Source organism: Talpa occidentalis, unplaced genomic scaffold, assembly GCF_014898055.3.
Source record: "Talpa occidentalis isolate TD23 unplaced genomic scaffold, MPIMG_talOcc4v2.1 talOcc4.10, whole genome shotgun sequence".
Taxonomy (NCBI): domain Eukaryota; kingdom Metazoa; phylum Chordata; class Mammalia; order Eulipotyphla; family Talpidae; genus Talpa; species Talpa occidentalis.
The window spans coordinates 88,254,729-88,281,831 of record NW_023600993.1 but is presented as its reverse complement, the minus strand read 5'-3'; the positions used below and the strand labels follow the sequence as shown (position 1 = coordinate 88,281,831).

The following is a 27,103-nucleotide window of genomic DNA, read 5'->3' as shown; positions in this document are numbered from 1 at the left end:
ACACTGCTGCTCTATTTCCTTTCAAAGTGTTAGGTGCACAGCACAATGATGGTGGTTCAATCCATACTTCCTACACCACATTTGTTTACCCTGCAAATACATTTCCAGCCCCTGCTGGCAACACTTAGCACTTACTATGTTGTGCCAGGCCCTTTGGAGTTGTTACCTAAACCCTGTTTGTCACGATCGCTTAGCACGCTGTTAAAGCTTGGTTTTAAGTCCAAACTCAGCTCCAAGGAATCATAATTACTGGAGTGAGTGAAAATATTGTTAGTAATCATCCCCAAGCAATTCTGATGCACAGCCAGATTTGAGACCTCAGTTGTGCACATACTAAGTGAGGGATGTCTGCCCTCAGGAGATTACAAAGCAGTGGGAAAGAAGAAAGGTGTTTCATCATTATCTCACAGTTAGTGTAAGTGCCACAAATTGAATACAAGACACTCATGGACTTTTAAAGAAAATGCATTTCCTCCGGCTATAAGAGAGTTGGAGAGAAAGGAGGCTTCAGGAAACTTCCCAGAGGCCTGGCTTACTCCTCCGGGCTAGCCTGGAAGACCGAATTCTTTAGAATTGACTTGAGATGTTAAAGCTGCCAAGGTATTGTTCTCTAACTCAGTGATTTGAGGGGAGCCTTGCCTTCTAGAGCCAGCTCAGACCCTCTCCTTGTCTCCCAAAGCATACAGGCTCTTCCCTCCCTCCCTTCTCTCCCCCCTCATCTTTTTCCCTTTATCCGTTTTCCTCCCTCTTGGGTCTGGAGGCCTGAGGCCTGGAGAAAGCCTGCATTCATCATATTCCCCACCCCCTTCCTCCTAGCAGGCGCACAGCCAGGGAGCCTCCCTGGAAGGAATCTTCCCTCTCTCCACCCCTTCCTCCCAACTCTCCTAGATGGCGCAGAGGAAGAAACTGTTTCCCTGCCCATCCCCCACTGGATCCGCTCTAGGGCCTCCTGCCTATCAGCCCAGGGTCCAAGCCTTGGGCTAGAGCTGAACAACCTCCCCCAGCTTCCTCTCTTGATCTAGCAACCCTCAAATTACAATTCCTCTCAGTACCTGGGCTCCTGGAGTGCCCCAGACTGGCTCCCAACTAACTAACATACAATTTTGAGCAAACAGTGAGGGCTGTTAGAGGCAGGCCCTGTGCAAGGTGCTCTGCTTATACCATGAACAAGGCAGTGTATTTGCAGAGGGAGACACACATAAAGAACAAATAGACAATTTTTAAAATAGTATTAATTACTTTTAAATATTCTGAAAAAATAAACCTGAGTATAGAATTTTCTGGAGTTGGGGTTTCCCGGAAAAGGTGTCTCTCTTGAAACTTGCAAGATTATAAGAGCCTGATAGGGCCTCCCCTGACGGCGCAGGCGGTTGAGCACTGCGCTGTGAAGCTGTCTGCAGCCTCTGCAGTGCCTGTTCGATCCCTGCTGGCACCGGAGATACCCACATGGCACAGCAGACCTCTCCTGTCTTGCCCGCTGCTCCCTCGGCAGTAAATTTCAGTCTGCCTGTTCTGTTCCCCGCTCTGTCTCTGGTGAATCCTTTCATCCTCCCGCGCATCTGGCCTGTACCCCATTCTTGTATGCATGAATAAATAAATCTTTTTAAAAAAAAAAAAAGACTTATGAAGAGGGAAGAAAACCAAGCAGCAGTTGGGGCCTCCCCGGTGGCGCAGCGGTTGAGCACAGGGCTGCGAAGCTGCGAAGCTGCCTGCAGCCTCTGCAGCACCAGTTTGAGCCTCTGCAGCGCCAGTTTGAGCCTCTGCAGCACCAGTTCGAGCCTCTGCAGCACCAGTTCGAGCCTCTGCAGCGCCAGTTTGATCCCCTGCCGCCGGCCACCGGGCGAGGATCCCCACATGGCGCGCAGACCTCTCCTGCCGCCCACTGCTCCCCTCAGCAGTGTACCTTGGTCCTTCTGCCTGTTCTGCTCTCCGCTCTGGCTCTGGTGAGTTCTCCCACCCTCTCTCGCTTCTTCTGACTGTACCCAGTGCTTGTATAAATAAATAAATAAATCTTAAAAAAAAAAAAAAAGAAAACCAAGGAGCAGAAACAACCGATGCAAGGACCTGGAGGCCACAGAACACAGCCTGTTGAGGCTGGCTGAAAAATCACAGGAAGGTGTGGTTCGGAAAAGGCCAATAAGAGGTGACACAAGTCACTGTCAATTAAGAGTCTTGATTTTGTCCTAACACCCTCCAGCCTCCATTCCATTCATTCATTCAACACATGTTTGTTAACCTCCAACCCTTTCTAAGTGATGGAATATAGCAAAATAGTTTTCCTTCCTCAAATTGTAGAGTCACACAAATCCATAATTACAAACTATGATAATGCATTGAAAGAAAAAGAGTGATAATGAGTTTAACAAGGAAAATTGATCTGGTCTTAGAAATCAAGAATAACTTCCAGAGAAAATATTTTATCTAAGAAGGAAAAAACATATAAGGAGTTAATTGAAAGATGGGGTGGACATTAAATTAGGTGGTGGCAAGGGTATTAGCCTAGGCAAAAGGGGGAGCAATGCTATAGTGGGGGGAGGCCTGGCCAATTCTAGAAACTAAATGAAGTCCAGTATATCAGTTGAGATTTAGAAACAAACTACAGCACACCCACTACAGCCTTCCACTGGACAGACAGCTATGGAAGGCCCTGCTTGAAATCACTCTACATATAGAAGTCAAAAGCCCTGGGCTGGATATTAGGAATGACTCCTGTAAAACTAGAACTAATCTACCAGGAGTGCTACTACTACTCTCATAGCAAGAAGGAACCAGGGCCTCCCTGGTGGCACAAGGGGTTAAGCCTCAGCACTATGAAGCTAACAGCAGTCACTGCATCATGAGTTTGAGAGTTTGATCCCCAGCCAGGGAGATAACCCACGTGGCACAGCTGACCTCTCCTGCCTCACCCACTGCTCTCCCCAGCAGTGTATTTCAGTCAATCCACCTGTTCTGCGCCCTACTCTGTCTCTGATGAATCCTCTCACTCCCAACCCCCACCTTTGGCCTTTAAAAAAAAAAAAAAAATTTTCAAGCAAGGAAATGATAGAATTATAGTTGTATTTTTTTAATTATTTATTTATGCATACAAGAATTGGGGTCCATGTCAGAGGTGCAGGGGATGGGGTGGTAGAGGATTCACCAGAGACAGAGTGGGGCGCATTAACAGGCAGATTGACTGAAATACACTGCTGAGGGGTCTGTTGTGCCATGTGGGTTAGCACCCTGGGGAGGGATCAGACAGCTTTGTTGTGCTGAGACTTAACTCCTTGCACAACCAAGGGGAACCCTCTCAAATACATTTGAAAATGAACAAAGATAGGGTATGCGGAGGTTTTTTTTTTTTTTTAAAGATTTATTTATTTATTTATTTATTTATTTATACAGGCACTGGGTACAGTCAGAAGCACAGGAGGGTGAGAGAATTCACCAGAGCCAGAGCGGGGAGCAGAGCAGGCAGAAGGACAGAAGTACACTGCTGAGGGGAGCAGCGGGTGGCAGGAGAGGTCTGTGTGCCATGCGGGACCCTCCTCAGATGGCCGGAGCAGCCAGGGATCGAATTGGCACCGCATCCTGCAACCCAGGGCTCAACCACTAGGCCACTGGGGAGGCCCGGGTATGCTGTTTACATATTTATTTGTTTGGGTTTTTTTTTTTTTTTTCAGTTTTAATGATATATTAACAAGTAAAAGTGTAAGATACTTAAAGTTGATAAAGTGATGATTTGATATAGTATGACATTTTAAAACAATAGAGTATATATATCTGCATTCTTATGTATAGACTAACTCTAGAAGAATATTAATGAAATTGCTAACTGTTGGAGTTTCTGAGTTGAACTGGATCTTTGCACTTTAGAACTGCAGCAAAATTTATTTTCCAAAGTTACATCCCTGATATTTTTTGTTCTTAAATTATTTCATGTATTGTCTCTGGCAAAAAAGAAAAAAAAGAAAGGTAATTAGCAAAAATAATGTAAAACACACAAGATTTCAAAAGAAATTCCTATGGTCTCTGCAGAGACAGGAGTCCATTTCCTCTGTCTTTAAAAATGAGAATGTGGATGGGGAAGTTTAAGACTCTACAGCAGCCAATTTACTGGTCCCCTGCCACCAAACTGGTTCTTCAATCCAGGAAAGTCTTTTTTTCCAAAGTTACATCCCTGATATTTGATCACTTTACTCCTTAGCTTAAAGACCTTCAAAGACTTTATATCCTCTCTGGGGCCCACCACGCTGGGCTTGCTGGGACAAGCCAACCCCAGCCACCTCTCCACTCATGCTTCACCCCTTACCCAGGCTAGGCTCCAGCTACTTGGTCCAGGAATTCACCCTCCCCCACTGTGGTTAACCCTTACCTTCCTTGGCACTCAGCTATTTTTTTTTTTTTTTTAAAGATTTATTGGGTGGCATCCCTGGTGGCGCAAGGATTAAAGACAGTGCTATCAAGCTACTGCCAGCCACTACAGCACGAGTTCGAAGCTACTACAGCACGAGTTCGAAACTACAGCACGAGTTCGATCCCTGGCCAGCCAGGGAGCAACCCACATGGCTCAGCAGACCTCTCCTGCCTGGCCCGCTGCTCCCCTCAGCAGTGTATTTCAGTAGATCTGCTTGTTCTGCTCCCCACTCTCTCTGGTGAATCCTCTCACCCTGTGCCCCGTACCTCTGGTTTACAATCCAGTTCTTGTATGCATAAAAAAGATTTATTATTTATGTGTACAAGAGCTAGGGTACAAGGCCAGAGGTGCAGGGGCTGGGGATGGTGAGAGGATTCACCAGAGACAGAGTGGGGAGCAAAATACACTGCTGAAGGGAGTGGGGGAGGAGAGACAGGAGAGGTCTGCTATGCCATATGAGTCACCTCCCCTCCCAGGTAGGGGATTGAACTCCTGCTGCAGTGGCTGCCTACAGCTTCATTGTGCTAAGACTTAACCCCTGCTCAGTTCTAATGCCACTTCCCTCACCTCCCAGATCGGGCCTCTAACACCTGCCCCTAGCCTCCTGGACTCTCCTTCTGGCAGTTTCTGCAGGTGTAATGATATGTTTTTGTATGCCACGGGTTGATTCATACCTGCCTGTGCCTCTCAATTTTGTGCTCTTCCCCAGAGGGCAGAGACCAAGACGTTTTCAGTCTAATTGTAGCTACAGCATTTAGCACTGTGCCTAGCACATAGTAGGAGCCAATAAATACTGCATGAATGATATAAATTCCTTGGCAGAGGTTGCACATCATATGTGTATGCTTGTTCTTTCATCATTCTTAAAGTATCCCTTTGCACACCTGTTACCCACTCTATACAGACGATTTATTCATTCATCTTTAAAAATTCACTCTTTCATGTTCTCACCATCGATAAGGGCTCCCTTCAGCCTGGGAGGCCATACCCTTCCTCCCCTATTTCTCTGAGGGCATAGCCTGCATGTCCGCTGACGCTCGGAGGCACAGGGGACACACCAGGCTCTGGGATTCCAAATGCCTGGCTTCAAAGATCCCTTACCCCAGGCAAGAGTAGCCCCTATCCTGAGCTGCCTCCTAAGAGGATGAGGATTTGGCTTGTAGGTACAGCAAGAGAAGAACAGCCCACCCTGAGTCTGTGCCCATTTTTTTCTAGAACATTCTGTGGGACCCCAGAATTCCCTTCCAAAATATCCCTAAGCTCATTTACGGAGTTTAGAATCTCATCTCTGGGCCTACCTGGTGGCTCAAGGGGTTAAGCACCGCACTATGAAGCAATCCACAGCCTCTGCAGCACCAGTTCAATCCCCCTGCCAGCCAGCGAGCAACCTACATGGCACAGCAGACCTCTCCTGACTCACCTGCTGCTCCCCTCAGCAGTGTATTCCTGTCGATCTGCCTGTTCTGCTCCCCACTCTGTCTCTGGTGAATCCTCTCACCTACCACACTTCTGGCCTGTACCCCAGTTCTTGTATGCATAAGTAAATAAATCTTTAAAAAAAAAAAAGAGAGAGAATCTTATCTCTGGGTCTATCTCAGAGAGGGCAAACTACTGCCTCATGCACACCATCAGAACCTGAGGCGTAGGCAATATTGTAGTTGTTTGCCAGAGACAACCTGGATGTGGGGGCTAGAGTATCTATTTATGCTGGTCCCTCACTGATGGAAGGACAAGATCTGGGTGTAGGATCCAGGGGATAACACACTCTTGCATAGAATTCCAAGCATGCTGGAATTCTATATCAAACCTGGCCTTTCAAGTTGTTATGAAGATACATTTATTGAGGAGGATAGAACAGGGCCCCCTTGGTGGTGCAAGGGGTTAAGTCTCAGCACTATGAAGCTATCACCAGCCACTGCAGCATCCCCAGCCAGGGAGCTGAACCCACATGGCACAGCAGATCTCTCCTGTCTCACCCCCTGCTCCCCTCAGCAGTGTATTCCGGTCAATCTGCCTGTTCTGTTCCCCACCGTGTCTCTGGTGAACCCTCTCAGCCCCCAAAACCTCTGCCTGTACCCCAGTTCTTATATACATAAATAAAAACAAATCTTTAAAAAAGAGGATGGAACGTATTTCATTTAACACTAATTAGTGTTAAATGTAGAGACATATGTACATGGGCCTTTAATGATATTCTCGTCCTGAGCCTCACAAACACCGCAGTTGGTGTCATTTCTTAGCTCAGACAAGCCACATCACCTTTCCAGGCCTGTTTGTTGCCAGAAAAATAGGTCTAATGAACTGTCTCATCAGGGCTGATGAGAGAGTGAGACAAAACAAGTCAGCTAAGGAGACTTGGCAGAGTGCCAGGCCCTCAATACACAGTAGCTATTACTGTTATTTTTCCCTTTTGTCCTTTGACTATCATTTCCCATGATTTTCTTTGACTCCAAACTGCTCTCTTTTACAGGATTTCCACGAGGCTCCTGCCTCCTTCTTCTTCCCCACACCAATAATGACAGTGTCCCCTTTCTCTCCACCTAGTCAAATCCTGCCCCCTTCTACAATAGTATGATAATAGCACTATTGACCGCTGGCTCACTTACTATGTTTCGGGCATTGTATTCAGAACTTGACATGCATTATCTCAACTCAGTTCTGACACCAACTCAATGAAGTGGGTACAGTTTATTACTCCCCAAACACAAAGACACTGGGCTCTGAAGAGCTGAAGCAGCTGGTAAGTGGCAGAGCCAGCAGGAATGTGAACCCTGGGAGTCTCACTGCGGAGTCAGGTCTCCCAGGTACCTACAGTCAGATTCTGCTTATCACCCTTCCTCCCCACCTCCCCACATCCCCACCACCCTTTCTCCCCCTCTCCCCACCACCCTTTCTCCCCCATCTTCCTTGGCGCCCTCAGGTCCAAGGCTGTCGTGGCCCATCGACTCTGGGGCTCGGTCTGTGGTTTGTGGGCTTTCAGTCCAATAGGGCGGGCACTCTGTCACGCCACGTTGCCCACATCATGGAGCCTCCCTCCCTTTTCTCCATCTCCTTTCTCTTCCTTTCTCCCTTCCTCTAAGTACTGAGTTCCAACTCCGTGCCAGGCTTTGTGTTCATTCACATGCAAAGTGTCACCAGTGGCATGGTCGGGGAGGATGGAGTTATATGTCATTTTTCTTTCTACTTTACGCCTTCTGTTTGGCTGATTCCTTTTTTTTTTTTTTTTTTTTTTTTTTAAGTGAGCACGCCGGCCAGGCCCAGGCGAAGCATTGAAACCAATTCAAATGCTGCTTTGCTAGGGTGATTCGGTGGGAGGAGGGTCTGTCTCCTTAACTCCCAGCCCCCACGCCGTCTCCACTGGCCCTCAAATCCAGGCCGCCCTGCCCCCTCCGGAAGGGGGAGTAGGGGGCGAACGCTGAAATCTGAGTGGCTCTTTCAAGCCTCCGTTGCCGTAGAAACCCGCTGCACAGGACTTGGCGGTCCATTACACCATCCTCGCGCCGCGGCCAATGGGATCCGCGCTCCATCCGGGAGCCCCGCCCCCAGCTTCCAGCAGCCACCAATGGGAAGGCTCTCAGCTTAGGGCCCCGCCCTCGGCCCAGGGACACCACCAATCAGCATCGACCCAGTTCTCCCGCAACGTTCAATGTAGCAACAAGACTAGTTTTTTTTTTTTTTTTTAAAGGAATTCTCCAAATTAGAAGGAACTAGCAGTAACGCCTCTGTCAGTTGCAGCCCGAATAATCTTGGGTTGGTACTTTATTTAAGTAGAACAAAACTGTTGTAGTTACACAACCGTGTATGTCATTCTCTACTAAAATAATTTTAGGCAATGAAAATTTAGGCAAAGGGATTGAGAGCTTCTCTGGATTTCTTTCAATATAGGTTTTTTCATTTATTTAAAGTCATCAAAGAGCTAGTCATCTTTCCTTGTTTGTATTTCAGATACATACAAATTAAAGATTTTTTTTTTAAATGGGGAGTTCATGAAATATTGACCGAAGCAGGTAGCTGACTTACTAGACAAATTAACTCTTGAATTCAAAACATTAAAACCATAAGGGCCTCCTTGGTGGCTTAAGGGGTTAAGACAAACTATGAAGCTATCCCCAGCCACTGCAGCATGAGTTTGATGCCTGGCCAAGGAGCGTCCCACATGGCACAGCAGACCTCTCCTGCCTGTTCTGTACCCCAGCTCTTGCATGCATAAATAAATAAATCTTTAAAAAAAATTCCTAAGATATTAAAAAAAATATTTATTTTACTTATGCATACAAGAACTGGGGTATAGGCCAGGGGTGTGGGGAGGGTGGTGGGGGAGAGGATTCACCAGAGACAGGGAGCAACCCGCATCACACAGCAGACCTCTCCTGACTCTTCTGCTGCTCCCCTCAGCAGTGTATTTCAGTCAATCTGCCTGTTTTGTTCCCCACTCTGTCTCTGGTGAACCCTTTCACACACACACACACCCCTCTGGCCTGTACCCCTGTTCTTGTATACATAAATAAATCTTAAAAAAAAAAAAAAAAAAGCCTTGTAGCACCCTCCAAACACAATCACAATCTCCTAATTTTTTAGGATGAAGAAATTTAGCTAAATAAAGATAGAATTTCCTTTTCTTATTGTTCTCATTCTTCAACATGAATGCCTTTGGGGACTATGCCTGTTTGCAGACAGATGTTTTGGAATCAGAAACGTTTAGGTGGACTGGGGTTGCATGATGGTGTCTTTGACAGTTATGCCCACACCTGAATTGGTTCCTTCCTTCCTTCATTGAACAGATACTGAGAGCCTACTCTGTGTCAGTCTCTGTTCAGTGCTGGGATACAATGGTGAGAGTGGAAATCAGGAAAAGTCTCCACATCACATGGAACTCCTGCTCTGCCATGGTGTCCTGAGTGGGGTGATGCAGGTAACAACAGGGTCAATCGCCTGCAGTTAAAGGCAAAGATAAAAAAAGCCCTTCTGTTTTTTATTATCATCATGTGACAATTCTAGACCAAGTCATTGATTAAATACTCCTCCTAGAAGATTAAGATGTTGGTCTAACTTGAGTCTTAATAATATATTTGTAAGCTTCAAATTGGTATATGTAATTATTTATGCTCTAATAAACTTTATATTCTACAAGGAAGTTAATTCACAGCACTCCCAGTTTTATAGCCAGCCCCTAACACATACCCAGTCAGATGCAGCTGCGTGTGTTCATTTTGAGACTAGGTTCATCACAATCCGGAATTGTTCGCTTCCTGAGCACTTGTGTCTCCAGCTTCTTTGGTACAACATATGTCTGTGTTTAAACAATAGATTCAGCGTAAACAATGATCACACAGGGAGCATGAAGCTGAAGAACCAGAGCTTGTGTTACTTCAATTCTGCTAATTCTATGTGCCCACTTGAAGCTTTTGTATTGAAAACTTAAAAGTGAAACAAAGAGCAAACAGCAGAGTGTGGTAATTGCAAGTTTCATTATTTAATAAACCTATATTATTATTATTCATTAAAATCACTTTTTAGTGAATTTGAATAATATATTTAGTATTAAAATTAATTCTTGATTCTTAGTTTTAAAATGCTATTGTTGCTAAGCTTTGGAACAACCCAAATGCCAAAAATAGATGACTGGATCAAGAAGATGTGGTACATATATACCATGGAATATTACTCAGCATTCAAAAAAGATAAACACATGCAATTTGCAGCAACATGGATGGCGCTGGAAGGGATCATGCTCAGCGAAATAAGCAAAAGAAAAAGAAAAATACCGGATGGTCTCACTCATAGCAGGAATCTAGAAAACTTAAATAAGGGACCAGGAAATGAATAACTATAAGAAAGTGAAAATCAAAATCAACAAAAAACTATGAAACAGAGACAATTTTAGGGGGGCGGGGGCGGGAGGGGAGGGATTGGGGTCAGAATGGGGGGCTGCAATTGTATGGGGAATATAACAATAAAATTTATAAAAAAAAATAAAATAAAATAAAATAAAATGCTATTGTTTTTAAACTTTAATGTAGTATAATGATTACAACAGACCACTGTGTAGGTAGACTTTTTCTTTTTTAAAATGAAATGCATTAATGTAGGGCCTCCCGGTGGCGCAGCGGTTGAGCACTGGGTTGCGAAGCTGCCTGCAGCCTCTGCAGTGCCGGTTCGATTCCCGGCCGCCAGGCGAGGGTCCCACGGTGCGCAGACCTCTCCTGCCGCCCGCTGCTCCCCTCAGCAGTGTATTTCATCACTCTGCCTGCTCTACTCCCCGTTCTGGCTCTGGTGAATTCTCTCACCCTCCCACACCTCTAACTGTACCCAGTGCTTGTATAAATAAATAAATAAATCTTTTACAAAATAAAATAAAATAAAACAAAGTCCAATGAAAGACTATTTTCGGGGCGGAGGGAAGGATTGGGTCAGAATGGGCGTTTGCAATTGTATGGGGAATATAAAATAAAATTTAATTTAAAAAAAAAAAAAAAAAAAGAAAGACTATTTCACCATCTACATTTTTCTGGTCATTGTGATTAGTATTAATCACTGCATTTCATAACTATTATTAAAAATGTTATAATTCAGACAAGGTGAAAGTTAAAAATGATCCTGTCTGAGTGTCAAATGAACTGGGAAGGCTACTGGTACACTGAAGAACAGAAACATGGAAGTCAGACGAGGCACAGGGAGGCAGAGACCCAGAGCTGGAATGTGTGGGGAGGCAGCCTGGCTCCTCTACAAACTTCAGAGACAGACTGGCTGGAAAACTCGCTCAAGATAGAAAACTCAGGAAAAGAGGTCAGATTAGGAAGGAGGGGGATGATGAAAAATTCTAAAAAACGATTGCAGTGATAGTTACACAACTCCGTGAAAAGACCACAGAAAGGAATGCTTTAAATGAATGAATTGTATGCCCTGTGAATTATCTGTCAATAAAACAGTTAAGTTTAAAATATATACATATAGGAAAAGTTTCAGGATAGATATTACCTCAGGGGAGGAAAGGCAGGGGGTGGGGTGGGAAAGGTTACTATCAAAGTTGAGTCCCTACAGCAATCCAGTTTTGGGGTGATTTCACTGGGTTTATATGACGTATAAATACATACAACATGAAGTCAATCGGTCACAGACAGTGATGGAATTGTGTTAGACAAACAATTCTGAGCACCTGTGGGATGGAGGGGACAGGTGGGCAACAGCAGAGTGGGCAGGCAGGGCTCTCAAGCGGGAGCTTATCTAAGCTAAGGCTTAGGTGGGGTGGGGATGGGGGTGTGAAGAGGAGACAAAATGTACAAGCGCCCAAGCATTCTTCCTGTGTTTGAGAATTATCCAGGAGGCCGAAAGTTGAAACTGGCAGTAACATAATAATAGTAATAGGGAAAAAAAACAGTAATAGTGTAACAGGGTGGTCCCTCCCCCCCCTGCCCTGTAACAATAGGAAAATAATAACAACAATAGCAGCTACAGGGCTAGTTAGGACTTTCAAAGATGGCTGTGTCCATCATATGTCATTTAAAATAAACGAATGAGGGGAATGGGAAAAGTGTAAAAGTGTGAGAAAATTCAAAGTATTTTTTCTTTTTTCATGGTCACTACTTCGCCATCTATCCCTGCGAGTCCTTTCTCTTGTTATGTTGGTATCGCTATGCTGTTCAGCTCTCTACGCCCTGAATCTCGGATAAGTAGTATTTATTGAGCATTTAGGAGGAAATCAGGAGTATGTTTATTTCCTTTATCCCATTTTATTTATGAAACAACCTTACATGAAAGAAAGCGCATTCTCCCATTTTTTAGGAAAAAGCAAAGGGAGGCACCGGGAAAATACAGGCATTCTAATTCCATGGAATACTGAAGCGGTCAGGCTTTGGCTGTGACGGCTGAAACTCTAGAATCTCCAGATCTCAGCGTCCAATAAAGTCGGTGGAGGAACCATTTCGTGGGCCCAGGGACTTCTTCTAGGCACCCTGTGCCTTTAAGAGTCGCCCCCTCCCGCCGACCATACTCCAGTTACCCTCCCGGACACCTTAAAGCATCACCCCGCCCCCCGCGCCACTGGCGGCCCCTGCAGGCCTGCACCCCGCGGGCTCGGCTCTCGGCTCCCGCCGGCGCGGAGTGGGTTAGGTCAACCGATTAGAAACACGGGCCCCGCGCCCGCTCCCTCCCAGGAGAATCCCCGCGTCCAGACCCCGGTCCCGTCGGTCCCCAGCTCCTGGGTCACAGGCGCGAGGCCTCGGCACCCCTCCCATTGTCCGGGCCCAAGGCCCTGTGAAGGTGACCTCCCCCGGGGAGAGCACACGCCCCGCGGTGCCCGAGCGGGATCACACGTGGGTGAGCGCGCAGAGCCAGCCCCTCCCCGCCACGCGCCCCGAGCATGCGTCCCGGGCACGCCCCTGGCGACTCCGCCCCGCCCCGCGCGCGCTTCCCACACCCGGGAGGGGCCGGCGCCCCGGTCGCGTCCCAGCTGGCGGTCGCGGGGTGCGCTCTGGGAGTGGGCCGCCGCGCGTCCTCGAACCTCGCTCGAGAACTGTGGAAGCGAGAGGCCCACCCTGCTCAGCACCCTCAGCTGGTGGCCTGGGCACCTTCGTGCGCAGAGCGAGCTGGGACCGCGCACCTAGGATGCAACCGTGAGCCCGCGTGTCCTCGGCGTTGCGACTCTAGAAAGTGGGCGTCACAGCCCCTTCTTAGGAGTCACGTTGCACCTTAACCGAGATCAAAGGATGTGAAAGGGGTAGTTGACTGGATCCAAAAGAATGTGTTGAGTAGATCTCTCTCCACACACACACACGTATGTTTGTATGTATACGGCCGGATCCTATGTGCACTAGGCAGGGGCTCCATGCATGCTATGATGACTCTGTCTCCTTGAGGAGCCTTCCTGAACCCGGGTTCCTGAACCTTCCCCACTTTCATTTCAAAGGCGCCCTCGAAAGAGTAAGGCGCGGAGGTCCTACCTGGCGGCAGGTGTCACTGATAAGGTAAAATTTCAAAGGCAGCGCGGGGCGGGGACCAGCTTTCTGAGCCAGATGGGAAGCACACTCGCCTCCCCACCCCACCCCGCGTCCCCAGCCTAAGAAAGAAACCGACCTCATCCGACACCCCCAATCCCAGCCACGAGACCGCCCAGCCCCGCAGCCCGAGCCCCGCCCCGCCCCAGCCGCCCGCGATGGGAGATGCAAATGCCAGGTTCTCTGCCCAGCAACGGGTGACGCGGCGCCCGCGCGCGAGGCGTGGCCCGGCCGCAGCCCAAGCGGGCACCTCGGTGTTTACACGGGGCGGCCCGCGCGCGCCGCAGCGGCCCGCAGACGGCGAGGGGGAGGGGGCGGGGCGGGCGCGCGCCGGCGGGCCGCGCGGGGAGAAAGACATCGCGAGGCGGCGGGGCGGGGAGCGGCGCGCGCGGGCCGCGGCGGAGCAGGCGGCTGCAAGGAGAGCCCGCGGGGCCGGGGGGTGCGATTCCTCCGCCCCCGCAAAACAATGTGCGGCGTGCCGCGGGGCGCGAGTTTCGGGAGGCGGCGGGAGCGCGCGGAGCCCGCCTGAGCCCGCGCCGCCGACCTTCTCCCCTCGCCGTCCGTTGGGCCCGAGCGCCCAGCTCCTCGCTCCCGGCTCGCGGGGGCCGGGCCGAGCTGCGGGGCGGGGCCGCCCTCCGTCGCTGCGCCTCCTCCCCCACCCCAGCCGCTGAGGATGCGGACGGCCCCCGGCGGCGTCTAGCGGCCCCGGCCCAGGCGCGATGGTGCAGCAGCGGGGCGCGCGGGCCAAGCGGGACGGCGGGCCGCCGCCCCGGGGCCCGGGCCGGCCGAGGAGGGGGCGCGCGAGCCCGGCTGGTGCAAGACCCCGAGCGGCCACATCAAGAGGCCGATGAACGCGTTCATGGTGTGGTCGCAGCACGAGCGGCGGAAGATCATGGACCAGTGGCCCGACATGCACAACGCCGAGATCTCCAAGCGCCTGGGCCGCCGCTGGCAGCTGCTGCAGGACTCGGAGAAGATCCCGTTCGTGCGGGAGGCGGAGCGGCTGCGCCTCAAGCACATGGCGGACTACCCGGACTACAAGTACCGGCCGCGCAAAAAGAGCAAGGGGGCGCCCGCTAAGGCGCGGCCCCGCCCCCCGGCGCCGGCGGCAGCCGGCTCAAGCCCGGGCCGCAGCTGCCGGGCCGCGGGGCCGCCGCGCGGCGGGCGGCCGTTGGGGGCGGCGCGGCGGCGCCCGAGGACGACGACGAGGACGACGACGAGGAGCTGCTGGAAGTGCGCCTGGTCGAGACCCCCGGGCGGGAGCTGTGGCGGATGGTCCCGGCGGGGCGCGCGGCCCGGACCCGCGGAGCGCGCGCAGGGACCGTCGGGCGAGGGGGCGGCCGTCCCCGCCGCCTCCCCGACCCCGTCCGAGGACGAGGAGCCCGAGGAAGACGAGGAGGAGGCGACGGCCGCGGAGGACGGCGAGGAGGAGACGGTGGCGTCGGGGGAGGAGCCGCTGGGCTTTTTGTCCAGGCTGCCCCCGGGCCCGCCGGCCTGGACTGCAGCGCCCTGGACCGCGACCCGGACCTGCCGCCCCCCGCGGGCACCTCGCACTTCGAGTTCCCGGACTACTGCACCCCCGAGGTCACCGAGATGATCGCAGGGGACTGGCGCCCGTCTAGCATCGCCGACCTGGTTTTCACCTACTGAGCCCACCGTCAGCGGGGCGCGCACGCCCCCAAACCAGCTGTTTACATACAGGAATCAGGTATTGGGGCCCCTCGGAGGCCGAGGCTGGCACCCCATCTCCCGCGCAGCCTCCCCCTCCTAGACGTGCCCGCTCCCCCCGACAATTCCAGAGGTGCCCCTCCCCCGCAGACACACCCCAAGGCAGCCCAGCCCCCACCCCATCCCTGACACTCTAGCCCTGCCCCTCCTCGCCCCCTTCCGCACAGCCACCAGCAGCCAGCCCCCTCCGATCGCCGCCCATCCCTTCCTGCAGACCTGCACCCCCTCGCACACGCCCCCTCGTGGCCGGAGGACACGCCCTGCCCTTCAGGATCCCTCCGCTCTCGCCTCGCCCGCCTCCTTTCTCTTTCGGGGGTGCTGCGGCCGGGCGGCCCCGCGCGCCCCTCCCTTGCGCCCCCTCCCGAGGGAGCGCGCCCGCCCCTTCCCGCGCACGCCTGCCTCCCGGAGGAGGGGGCGGCCGGGCGCCGGGCGCGAGGGGGTCTGGAGCCGCCCTGGGAAAGCCTCCCCGAGGACCGCGGCTCCCTTCCATCCCGACGGGCGTCGCTGCCTTAACGGGAGGGGCAGTCGGAAGTGGGGACGGGCGCTCGCTGCGCGCTCGGAAGGTGCTTCTCCCGCGGCGCGGCCTTTTCCCCGGAGGGGTCGCCCGGCCCACGTGCACCGCCCGCCGCGCGCTGCCGGCCGCGGTCCCGGCCGCTCCAGAAACTTCCCTTCCTCCCCGCCTGGGGCCGGGCGGGCGGCGGGTCTTGCTCGGGAAAGCAGCGCGGGAGGGGGCTGCCCGGAAAGCCTGGCGCCCACGCCACCTCAGTCCGCGCGGGGACGGGCCCTTGCTGCCCGCCCGGGCGCCTCCCGAGCCCGCCGCCCGGCCCGGCCCGGCCCGGCCCGCTCGCCCCCAGGGCCGGGGAGGGCGCCGGGAGCGCGGGGGGCGGGCGGGGCGCGAGGGGCCGCTGCGCTCGGCGGGCGCGAGAGACGCCGGCCCCGGCCCGGGAGCCTGGGCGCCAGAGACGCGGAGGCGGGCCGGGCCGTTGGCGCCCGTGGCTCGCGGAGAGCGGGGCCGGCGCTGCTGCGGGAAGACCCTGCCCGGCTCGGGCGCCCCCGGGACCCTGCCCCTCCAGCTGTTACCCCCTCTCTCTCCAGCCCCCGCCCGAGCCCCGCCCCTCCGGCCTCCCACCCCCCGCCCTCACTACCTGGATCTCACCGGCGTGTGTGCGCCCCCGGGTGTACACACACTCTCATTCACACACACAAATCTCAGGAACAAACGGTCCCAGAGTCCTCCGGGGCCGCGCCCAGGGTCTCTGCAGGTCTCTGCCCCACGCGTTCCCGTCGCTGACAAAGCCACCAGCTGCCTCCTTTAAGCTTGGTGCTCCGGCTCTGGGCCTTTCTCGTGCTCTCTCTCTCTCTCTCTTTCTCTCTCTCTCTCTCTTTCTCTTTTTCTTTTTTTTTTTTTTTAAAAGAAAACAACAACAAAAGACAATGAAAAAAAAACCAGAAAACGTCATGTGAGTGAAGAGATGTCACTGTCTGTGGTCTTGGAGAACTAGTCTCGTAGCTAAGGGGAGGGGTCCCTCCAGTCTGGGGCACTGGCACCCACAGCAGGACTTCGCCAGTTTGATGCCAGGATTGAATAAAGTGTATTTGCCCCGACCTCGCCCTGTGGTTCTACATGTCTGTGCCTTCCTCTCTCCTCCCCAGTTTGCCAGATTCAAAAATCCATGTGGTTTAGCACCATCAAAAAGAACCTGGGGTCCCCAGGCAAGGTACCTGGACCTTGTAGGCCTCTGTCTCCATCTCAGGACTCCTGGTGTCCCTCAAGGATGGCACACACCTGCAGGTGCCAGGCAGGGGCGGGCAGGTAACGTAAGTGAATGAGAGTCTGGTGGACACCGACTTCATGACCCACCTCCTCCAGCAGGAGTGCAACTGACCACCTGCTGCCATTTGTGACCCTGTGGGAATGCGCCCAGCCTGGCTAGAGGGCGAGGTTTTTCATGAGAAGGCAGATAACTAGATGTTTCTATGAATCATCTCAGTTTCAAAAGAGCTAGAAATTTTAAAATCTGGGGCCCAAATGAAGTAAGCACACACCTTGTGTAGGGCTAGTTTGATCCTGCTCCCTGCTCTTGAGGAAGCAGCAGATGGGCCACACTGTCTGGGCTCCACTGACACCTGTGTGACCTTGAGCAAGTTCATTTCACCCTAACTTTCCATTTGTGGAACACAGGATAATAGTACCTGTTTCAAGGGTGAAATGTAGTCTGAGGTGATAAGCATTTAGAACGGTGCTCCATAAATGGTACTATGCCGTTGTCCAGAGGAGGCAACTGAGGGTCAGGGTGGTGAAACAACTTGTAGGAGGGCCTGCTAGCAGCCAAGGGCAGACACAGGACCCCAAATCTTGTTTTGGTGAGCTGCCTCTTGTCCACGGCTGCAGGTGGGGTTAGGCCGCTCAGGTTGGGGTGGTGGGGTTGTCCCGGTGCCTGGCACATAACTGGCCCACAGTGTAGGTTTATTGTATGGCTAAGGAGCAACGGAAGCCTCAAGGAGTCTTGTCTTTGAGATTCTTAGCAGTGTGACCATGGCTTTTCCAGAAAAGCCCTTGCTACTCCTTAGTTCTTCCTCTACTAGGTCCAATGAATCCCTAAGCTCTGACAAATCTGGGTTCCCAGTAAGAATGACGGCTGAGTATGCAGATCTCATTCAGAGAGGGTGTTCAGGGACTGAGGTACCCACAGACCCTGCAAGAGGGCTCTAGCAGCTTTGGGAGGACTGGGGGCCCACAAAATGGCACTGGGGATGTAGGAATTGCAATGACTGCTTCCTCTTGGTCTGATTGGAAGCAAGATGGTTAAAAAAAAAAATCCTGTAAGAAAGAATTGAGAACATGTGGAAGGCAGATAAGGTGCCACCCAGAACTCCGGCGGGGGAAGTGTGGTCTGTGCACAGCCTGCAGCTGTTGACTTTTTTAGGGTTTGCTGTAGCCGCACAGAGCTACTTCTCCCAAGAGACATGCATCTGGTGCCTGTGTCGGGCCAGGTCTATCCACCTGGCCATTTTAGTTCAGTGTGGGTCAGGTCCTGGCTGGCAGAACTTGCATTGCAGCCCTTCCTGGTACTACTCACCCCTGGATGGGTGAGGCTTTGTCCGCCCCGCAGCACAGCCTGACTTCCTGTATCCAATCCTGCTTCCTCCCCCTCTTCTTTTCACAGGTGTTTATTCTCAATAAATAATCTTGCACCCTGAACTCAGTCTTGGTGTCTGCTTCTGAAGGATCCAGTCTGCCAGGAAGAGTGCAAAGGGCTGAACAAAGAAAATTGGGTCCCAACTCCAGCGAGGCTTAGCTAGTGCCCTACCTCTGGGGGGAGTTTATTCGCCACCAGCAACATCAGCTCCCAATCCCTGGCCACACGCTTACTGGAGGGATTTGGGTAGAGACTCCACCTCACCCCACCCTCCGGGGCCCTCTGGTGCAGTCATTCTCTTGCAAATCCCTCCCCTGATCTGAGAGAGAGGCAGAGCCCTTCAGAATGGCTGCCCAGGCAGGGTGAGGGTGAAATGTCAGAGAGTGCCAGAGCGCTGTGGGACACAGGAGAAGACCCTCCCCATCATAGGCCTTGGTTTCCCCATTTGTAAAGTTGCAGTGGGGGAGGAAACTAGGAATAGAAGCGAGACCATTTATTGTTAGCTTGATTCCTTTCATTTGGGAAGGAAATGGATTCTGACCTGGGAGAGGGTGGGAGAGACTGCCTTAAGTGGACTCTGGGGACACCTAGTGGCTGGAAGCAGTAGGAAGCCTAGGGCGAGAGTCCAGATGGGCCCCATCACAACCTCACTTGACTTAATGCCTCTGCATTGCACTCCACACCTTAACTCGCTCAATTACTCATTCAACTAATATTTATCAAGGGTCAGCTTTTACCCAGCTCTGAGCTAGGAGCTGGGCATACCAAGGTGGGAAGAGAGACATGGCTCATTCTCACTGCGCCCATAGGTGTGAAGAAGAAACAAACAAGGATGGAAAGGAGGCGGGCGGAGAGGAACAGGGATTGAGGGGCCTGTAGAGTAAGGTAAAAGTATCAGGCTTTTCTGCCCTCCCGCCATTAGGCTAGACGAGGGAACCCTGTGGTCCTGAACGCATGCCTGATGGCGGGCGCCTGAAGCGGGTACACCTGGGCTGAGAGACTGAGTTTTTAAGGGCGGCATCACGGGGACGCCAGCAGAAGCCAAGAACGAACGGAAGCCGAGAGAAGAAGAGAAGCAGAGAGAACGCCAGAGAGCCCAGATAGAGTGAGGATTTGCTGGGGGTTGGGAGGACGGCCAGCCTTTCCTCCCCTTCCCCCCCCCCCACCCCCCGCACCCCTGCCTGCCATATGCCTGGTAAATCTAAATAAAAGACATGCAAAAGCCACTGAGGACTCTGACTCCTCCTTTACCCTGTCCTCCTTTACCCTGTCTCCTTTACCCAGAAAACCTGCTCAGTGGTCATTTCTACCCCTACAGGGACACAGGAGGCACACTCAGATGTGAAGCAGGGCATAATCAGGTCACCTCCTGGAGGGGTGATGTCTAGCCTGTGACCGATAATCTCTGTAAGTTGTTAGAGTCTTAGTTCTTTGACATTCCTCCTATAAATTTCCTTCCCTTTGAACCTGGACTGGCCTTCATTATCTCCTTGTAACCAGGAGATCACAGTAGGATGCAGCAGATGCTGTGAATTTCCAAGGCACCTGAACTACCTTAGAAGAACTCTAACAAGGCTTCCCTGGTGGCGCTAGGGGTTAAGCACAGCACTGTGAAGCTATCTGCAGTCTCTGCAGCATGAGGTAGATCCCTGGTCAGCCAGGGAGCAACCCACATGGTGCAGCAGACCTCTCCTGTCTCCCCTGCTGCTCTCCTCAGCAGTGTATTTCAGTCAGTCTACCTGTTCAGCTCCCCACTTTGTCTCTGGTAAATCCTCTCACCCCACCCCCCACCCCTCTGGCCTATACCCCAGTTCTTGTATGCATAAATAAATAAATCTTAAAAAAAAACTCTAATAATCCTAAGACCATGCTGTAGTGAAGAAGCCCAAGATAAACAGATCGTGGATAGGTACCCCAGTGGATGCAGGCAGCTGCCCAGGCGCTAAGCATGTGAGTGAAGAAACCTCCAGATGATCCCAACCCCCACTAAAGCCATGATGTCTTCCCAGTCGACGCTCAACCATCATGGAGCAAAGACAAGCCACCTCTTGCTCTGCAGTCTCTTTGCATAATGAAATGCACACCCGCTAAGTCTTATGGCAGTTTTTTTAATGCCGATTATAACTAGAGTGAGGAAGGTTCATTCTTATAATTCATCATAAGCTAGGATGAGGTAGATTCAAATGAAGTAAAAAGCTTTCCAGATGCCAGTAAGTCTCAGCAAGTGTGAAGACTCAGCAAGAATAGCCAACACAGGAAAAATTTGTGCCTAAAGGGGGCAATGGGAAGAGAGAGAGGAGATGAACCAGCAAGACCGTGAAAGACCTTGGCATTTGGACTTTATCCTGAGTCTTTACACTGCAGTCCAAATGGGCCTTTGAAAATACAAATCTGGGGCCTCCCTGGTGGCGCAAGGGGTTAAGCACCGCACTATATGAAGCAATCCGCAGCCTCTGAAGCACAAGTTTGATCCCCGGCCAGCCAGGGAGCAACCCACATGGCACAGCAGACCTCTCCTGTCTCGCCCGCTGCTCCCCTCAGCAATGTAGTTCAGTCTGCCTGCCCTGTTCCCCTCTGTCTCTGGTGGGTCCTCTCACCCTCCGAGTCTCTGGCCTGTACCCCAGCTCTTGTATGCATAAATAAATAAATCTTAAAAAAAAAATACAGATCTGACCCCCACCTAAAGCCTTTCCAGGACTTCCCATTGCCCTTGGGATAAAGTCTAAAGTTCTTGGCTTGAAGGCCTCCCTTGTGGCACAAGGACTTAAGTCAGCACTACGAAGCTATCAGCAGCCACCGCAGCACATCCTGGCCAGGGGGCTGACCCACAAGGCGCAGCAGACCTCTCCTGCTGCTCCCCTCAGCAGTGTATTTCAGTCAATCTGCCTGTTCTGCTTCCCACTCTGTCTCTGGTGAGTCCTCTCACTGCTGCCCCCCCACCCCACTCAAGCCTGCACCTCTGGCCTACACCCCAGTACTTGTATGCATAAATCAATAACATAAATCTTTTAAAATTATAAAGTTCTTGTTAGGGGGAAAGGATGTCCTGAGCTAATTCCATGCAGGCTTTGTGGGCTCCACCCCCACTCCAGACCAAAGCCATCAGGACATTGGGAAAGACAAATCCCGTCACTACCAAAGGGAAGGTGGCTGGGACCTGAGGGTGGAGTTGGGCAGCCAGGTTGGGTATAAAAACCAAACACGTGGGCCTTGGGGGGGGCTTGCTATCGCTCGCCTCCTGGCTTCACGGCTCCTGGCTCGCGGCCAGCTCTCAGAGTGCCATTTGGGATTCCAGATCGGCGGATTGGGTAGGACGCATTTAAAACTTTGTCTCCCATTTTTCTCCCTGAGCTGTACATTTCCTCATTTGCCCTTCCCTTGTAAATAAACCTTTTATTAACCTTTCGCGTGTGCCTGCAGTAGAGCATTGATAAGTCCTTTTAAGCGCGCGGGTGAGGACCCACAGTCAGGCACCCCGTTTTGTATCAGGGCTGCCCTATAACATTCTTAGCCTGACATTCAAGGTCTTTTGCCATTGACTTCTTTATTGTTTTATAAACAGGCCCTTCAAGCTATAGCCTCTATCCTGAAACTGCCTCAGCCATACCAGGTGACTGTCCTGTGTCCTACAACATTTGCCTTTCCTCTTGTTGAGAAACTGGAGGAGTCTTGGCCTAACCACCTAGCCTTTGAGGCCTCATTTCCCATCTGTCTAGGTACGTAGTTGAACTAGAAGTCTTAAAACACATATCTACCTTGGCATTCTAGAAGCCTATGGAAAGGTGGGAGAAAGGGCCTTCTAGCCAAATCTGCCTGTCTAGCTTCTTCCAGGTTGCCTAGCAATGTATGCCAACACTTTCCCCCATCATCCTATGTTTCTTAGCAACCCAATTTCTCATTCTCTGTTGATTTTAGGGTTTCCTGTTAACTAAATGAATGTCAAGTTCTGCTTTCTCTTCTCAAAAATAATCTGAGACTGAGGATCACTTTGGAGATTAGATACAAACCCAGAAGGGAAGTGGCCTGGGGTGTGAGATCAATGGAAGATTTACTGTGTGACTGAAAGAAGATTCCTGACCTCTCTGGCTTTTATTGCAAATTATGAATAATGTCAGGGTGTCCTTAGGCCCTCCCCTCTCCTATGTGTGTGAGATTCAACTGCTAAATTTCTTCACTCTTTCAACAAATTTTTACTGAGCGCCTATTGTGTGCTGAGCACTGTTTTAGGATTGGGAATTCATTAATGAGCAAGCAAGCCTTGCCTTCATAAGCTTACACAACAGTTGATGGAAATCCACATCCAGTGAAGAGATCCATACGTGACAATGTCATGTGATGAATGGGATAAAGTGAGGAGAGGGCACTGTTTTAGAGGAGGGGTTGTATCAGTCAGGATAGGCTGGGGAAGCTGGTTTCTTCTTCAGGTCTCTGCTTATATGTCATCTTGGCAAAGAGGTTTTCATTTAAATACTGGTAAAAACATAACCTATTCACCAAATTTCCATGTGCTTCACATATAATTCCCAGTCCCATGGAAGTTAGACAAAGCCATGTGATTAATCTGGCCAATGTGCTACGAGCAGAGCTATGAGGGTCACCTCTGGGCCAAAGAATTTTTCCGGTTGCTATTGTTTTATAACATACCAATTCAAAACAACAGCAGTCATGTTGCTCACAGATCCGCAGATATCTGGATAAAGAGCAATAAAAGCAGGGAAATGAACAAGTTCCAAGGCTTTGAAGCTTTGAGATAGGAGTTTTCCCCGTGCACCGTTCATTGAAGAGGTTCACCATGGCTGGGATACCATGACTGAGGGGGTGGGGAAGATGAGATCAAGGAGGGAGGAAAGGTTGTAGGGGGTGGGGTTACAGATCACCTAAGGCCTTAGAGGCCACAGTAAGGGCTGCTTTAACCAATAGAGGTGAAAGTAATGCTGTGCCAGTGTGAACCTAACTTTTTTTTAAAGTTTTATTTATTTGTGCATACAAGAGCTGGGGTACAGGCCAGAGTTGTGGGGGGTGAGAGGATTCGCCAGAGACTGAGTGGGGAACAGAACAGGCAGATCAACCGAAACACACTGCTGAGGGGAGCAGCGGGCAAGCCAGGAGAGGTCTGCTGCGCTATGTGGGTAGCTCCCTGGCCAGGGGTCAAACTCTAGCTGCAGTGGCTGCTGACAGCCTCATAGGTTGTATCTTAATCCCTTGCACCACCAGGGAGCCCCTGAACCTAACTTTTAAGAGATCACACTTTCTCTCTTTCCCCTTAGTCCCTGAGGAACACTCAACTGTGGAAGTTTCCCTTTTGGTCCCCAGACCCCTTGCTAAAGTAACCCAAGCCAAGCTGCATGGAGATCGGCTGACTAACTGACCATCTCACAACTTAATAGCTTAAAACACCACCATTTTATCTCTCAAGATTCTATGGGTTTATGGGATCCAGTGGGATGATCTGCTCATCTGATGTTATCTGGGGGCTTGAGTGGACTGGAACATTCAAACTGACTCACTGGGGCCTTCCTGGTGGCATGAGGGGTTAAGACACAACCTATGAAGCTATCTGCAGCCACTGTAACATGAGTTTGATCCTGGCCAGGGAGCAGCTCACATGGCACCGCAGACCTCTCCTGACTCGCCCGCTGCTCCCCTCAGCAGTGTATTTCAGTCAATCTGCCTGTTCTGTTCCGCACTATGTCTCTGGTGAATCCTCTCACCCCCCGCATCTCTGGCCTATACCCCAACTCTTGTATGCATAAATAAATAAATCTTTAAACTTACATTTACCATAATGAAAATTAAATAAAATTTAGAATTCAGTTGCTCAGTTGTTTTAGCCACATTTCAAATGCTTAATAGCCAAATGTGGCCAATGGCTCCCCCATGGGCATCACAGAGAATATTTGCAGAAAATTCTATTGAGCAGCAGAGACAGAACTGCTCATTCCCTATGAGGTTCCACATCTAAAATCTTTAACTACAGGGGCCCACACTCTGACTTCCACTCCCTTTCCCATCCAACTATTTTTTTACTTCATTGTCTACTGTCCCTCAGTCTAGAATCCCTGTGTCTTCTTCTAGATCCTTCTGCTCTCTCCTGGGCTGTCTTCCCCATTGAGCCAGGTTCCTTATGAGATGGTCTTTCTCCCCTGATCTCTGCACCCCCATCACACCCTCCTGTCCCCCCTGTCCAGGGGCACCCTGACCCCGAGCTGGGGTGCCAGCGGCCTTCTTCACACCCACCTGTCCTGACTCTGCCAAACACACAGACATGCAGCCCGTGTTCTTCCCACAGATCATGACCCCAGAGTCATCAGAGGGGTAACAAAAGAGGGGACCCCCCCATACAAGCAGGAGGGTATTTCCTGTGAGGAACCCACTGAGAGTTGGGACTCAACCATGGGCTGGGAGCAGAGAGGGGGATGGGTGTCTGTGAAGAGGGTTGGGGAGTCAGTGAGATGAAGGTTTGTAGACAGGGGTGGGGACTCCATGAGGGGAATGGAGACCAGAGAGAAAATTGAGGGTACCGGGAGGAAATGAAGGTTCGGGAAGGGCAAGGGTCTTCGCTTGGAGGGGAGGGTCTGGAGCGAGAAATGGAAAGGTCCATGAGAGGTTGAGGGATGCTTGAAGGGGTGGGTGCAGGGAGGTGGTGGGGTCTCGGTGAGGGGCCTGTACTCTCAGCGAGTGAACGGAACTCTGGAAGGAGATCTGGGTTCGCAATCCTGCAGGGGTCTGCAGTCTGCAGAGCCAGCCTTTGAGGCGGACCGGGGGCCCCTCCCAATCCAGTATCAAACGTCCCCCCCAAACCCCCCACCCCGACTGCGGCGCAGGCGCCGACTGAACCCGCTTTTGCTCGGCTCGAGTGCGGCTGCTGCTCAGCGGAGACAGCAAGCAGAGGTGAGCTCAGCCCCGCTCCGCGCGCAGCTCGACCCCCCACTCCACCCTCCCCCGGTTCCGGAGAACCGTCCACCCCTGCCCGCACCCCCAGCCGGGTCCGTGTCGCGTCTCAGGCAGGACGGCAGCGCCCAAGCCCTGGTGCGCTCAGATTTGGGGAGGTGGGGTTCCGGGAAAGTAGTAGGAAGCAGAGACCTCACCGGCCCCAGCGCCCCGAGACACCTCAGAGCTGATGGCCTGGGTGGCGGTTTCCAAGGGCAAGACCCCTACCCCACCTCTCTACTAAAACCCACCCCCACCCGCCTGTTTCCCTCTAGGAGGAGGGGTGCAGCCTGTCCCCACCCAGCAAGGGTGGTCCGGTCAGAAACTAGTGCGCCCAGCTTGGGGAGAATTGGCCTAATTTCCCTGGCCTCGCCCCCACGAGGACACCCCATCTCGGCATCTGGGCGCCCCGCACGCGGGAGTGGGCGGGTCCGGGGCCCCGGCGAGCAGAGCTGGGCCAGGCCGCTCCGAGGCGCGCGAGTCCGTCCACCGTCAGGCCCGGCGCCCGTCCCTGCCCCGCGCCTCCCCACCGCGCCTGCTCCGCCGCAGCCTCCCACCCCTCGGGCCCCGCGCCCCCTCCTCTTCGCCGGGACCCCCTTCCCCGTCCCGCGGAGGGACACGCCCAGCGGTTCCTATGGCAACCCTCGCCCCGGGTGCCCGCGCTCGGGTGCTGCGCGTCCTTTCCTTCCTCCCTGCCCCCACCGCCTGCCGCACCCCCTCTGGGTACCCCAACCTGGGAGGGGGAGGGGCCAGACCGAGGGGAGGCTGCGTCAAGGTCACCTTCCTTGGTGCCGGCAGGCTGGAGAGCCCGCGTGTTTTTGGAGGAAGGGGGCTGGGGGTTGCAGGCGAGGACCTAACCCAGCCCCGCAGCCCCTCCGCCCCACTCCCGCCCTCCCCAGGGTTTCTTTATTAAAGATCCCTGCGCGGGGACGCCGGCCGCCTCTCGCGCCCCCACTCCCGCGCCCTCTCCCCGGCCGGCGGAGCGCCTCAGGCGGGCTCGGGTCCTCCCTGGCCCCGCCCCCCGCGGCGCCCCGCCCCGCCCCCTCGGGGCACCCCTGCCTCCAGAGCCTCTCGCCCTGTTTGTGCCTCTAGGTCTTGGTCTCTTCCATTCCGTCAAAAAAGAAATTTTTTTTGGTCTTTCCATCCCCCCCGCGCCCCCGAGTTGTGGGTGACGGCGCGATTTAAAGGCAGCGCCCTTGTGTTTTTGTGTGGATCCGTGGGGACGCCAAGAATCACCCCAACACAAACTGGTGTGTGTCCTGTGTGTCCGTCTGCGTGTGACTCCGTGTATGTGTGTGTCTGGCTGCGTCTGTGTTGGCCTGTGTTTCTGTGGAGTGTGTCTGCGGGCGTCTGTGGATGTCTGTTTTTTGCGTGCGCCTGTGTACTTCTCTGTGCGTGTGTGGTGAGCCTCTCCGTGCAGGGGATTCAGTGGAAATTTGCCTCCCCCTTTGGTTAGGCTCTTGCCTCGCTGTGTATGAAGCTGCTCAGAGGGACCTCATGAGGGTCAGTTCTTCCCACGGTAGCCCCCAGCTTTGGTTTTAGTCCTACCTGAGTGCGGCTACACAGGCTACACAGTGTTCTATTCCCGAGGCCTCAGCATCTCTCTCCATTTGTGAAAAGAAGAGCTCTTAGATTGGTTTCTCTAGAAATCTGAGAGCCCTTGAGCTACTACGAGCCTCACCTGACTTTGATTTCCTGCAGAGTCAAGATTCCTTGGTACTTGGAGGTTGTTGTCTTCTGAGAGGCAGCTCTGGGGAGGGAGCTTTTAGGCCTTTGTAGTTTGGGCAGCTCTGCCTGATTGGACAAGTGTCAGTCATGACACTTATTGCCAAGAGTGTCCTGAAAGGGGAGATGATTCAAGAGGAAATGGGGATGTCCCTCCAGACCTGGGGCTCCAAAATTTCAGTATGCAGCTA

The 27,103-nt window shown here is 52.5% G+C and overlaps 1 pseudogene; it reads left to right on the top strand.

Annotated features, from left to right (window-relative positions):
* Positions 1 to 14,108: 14,108 nt before the first annotated feature.
* Positions 14,109 to 15,350, top strand: LOC119254025 (transcription factor SOX-12-like; annotated as a pseudogene).
* The last annotated feature ends 11,753 nt before the right edge of the window (positions 15,351 to 27,103 follow it).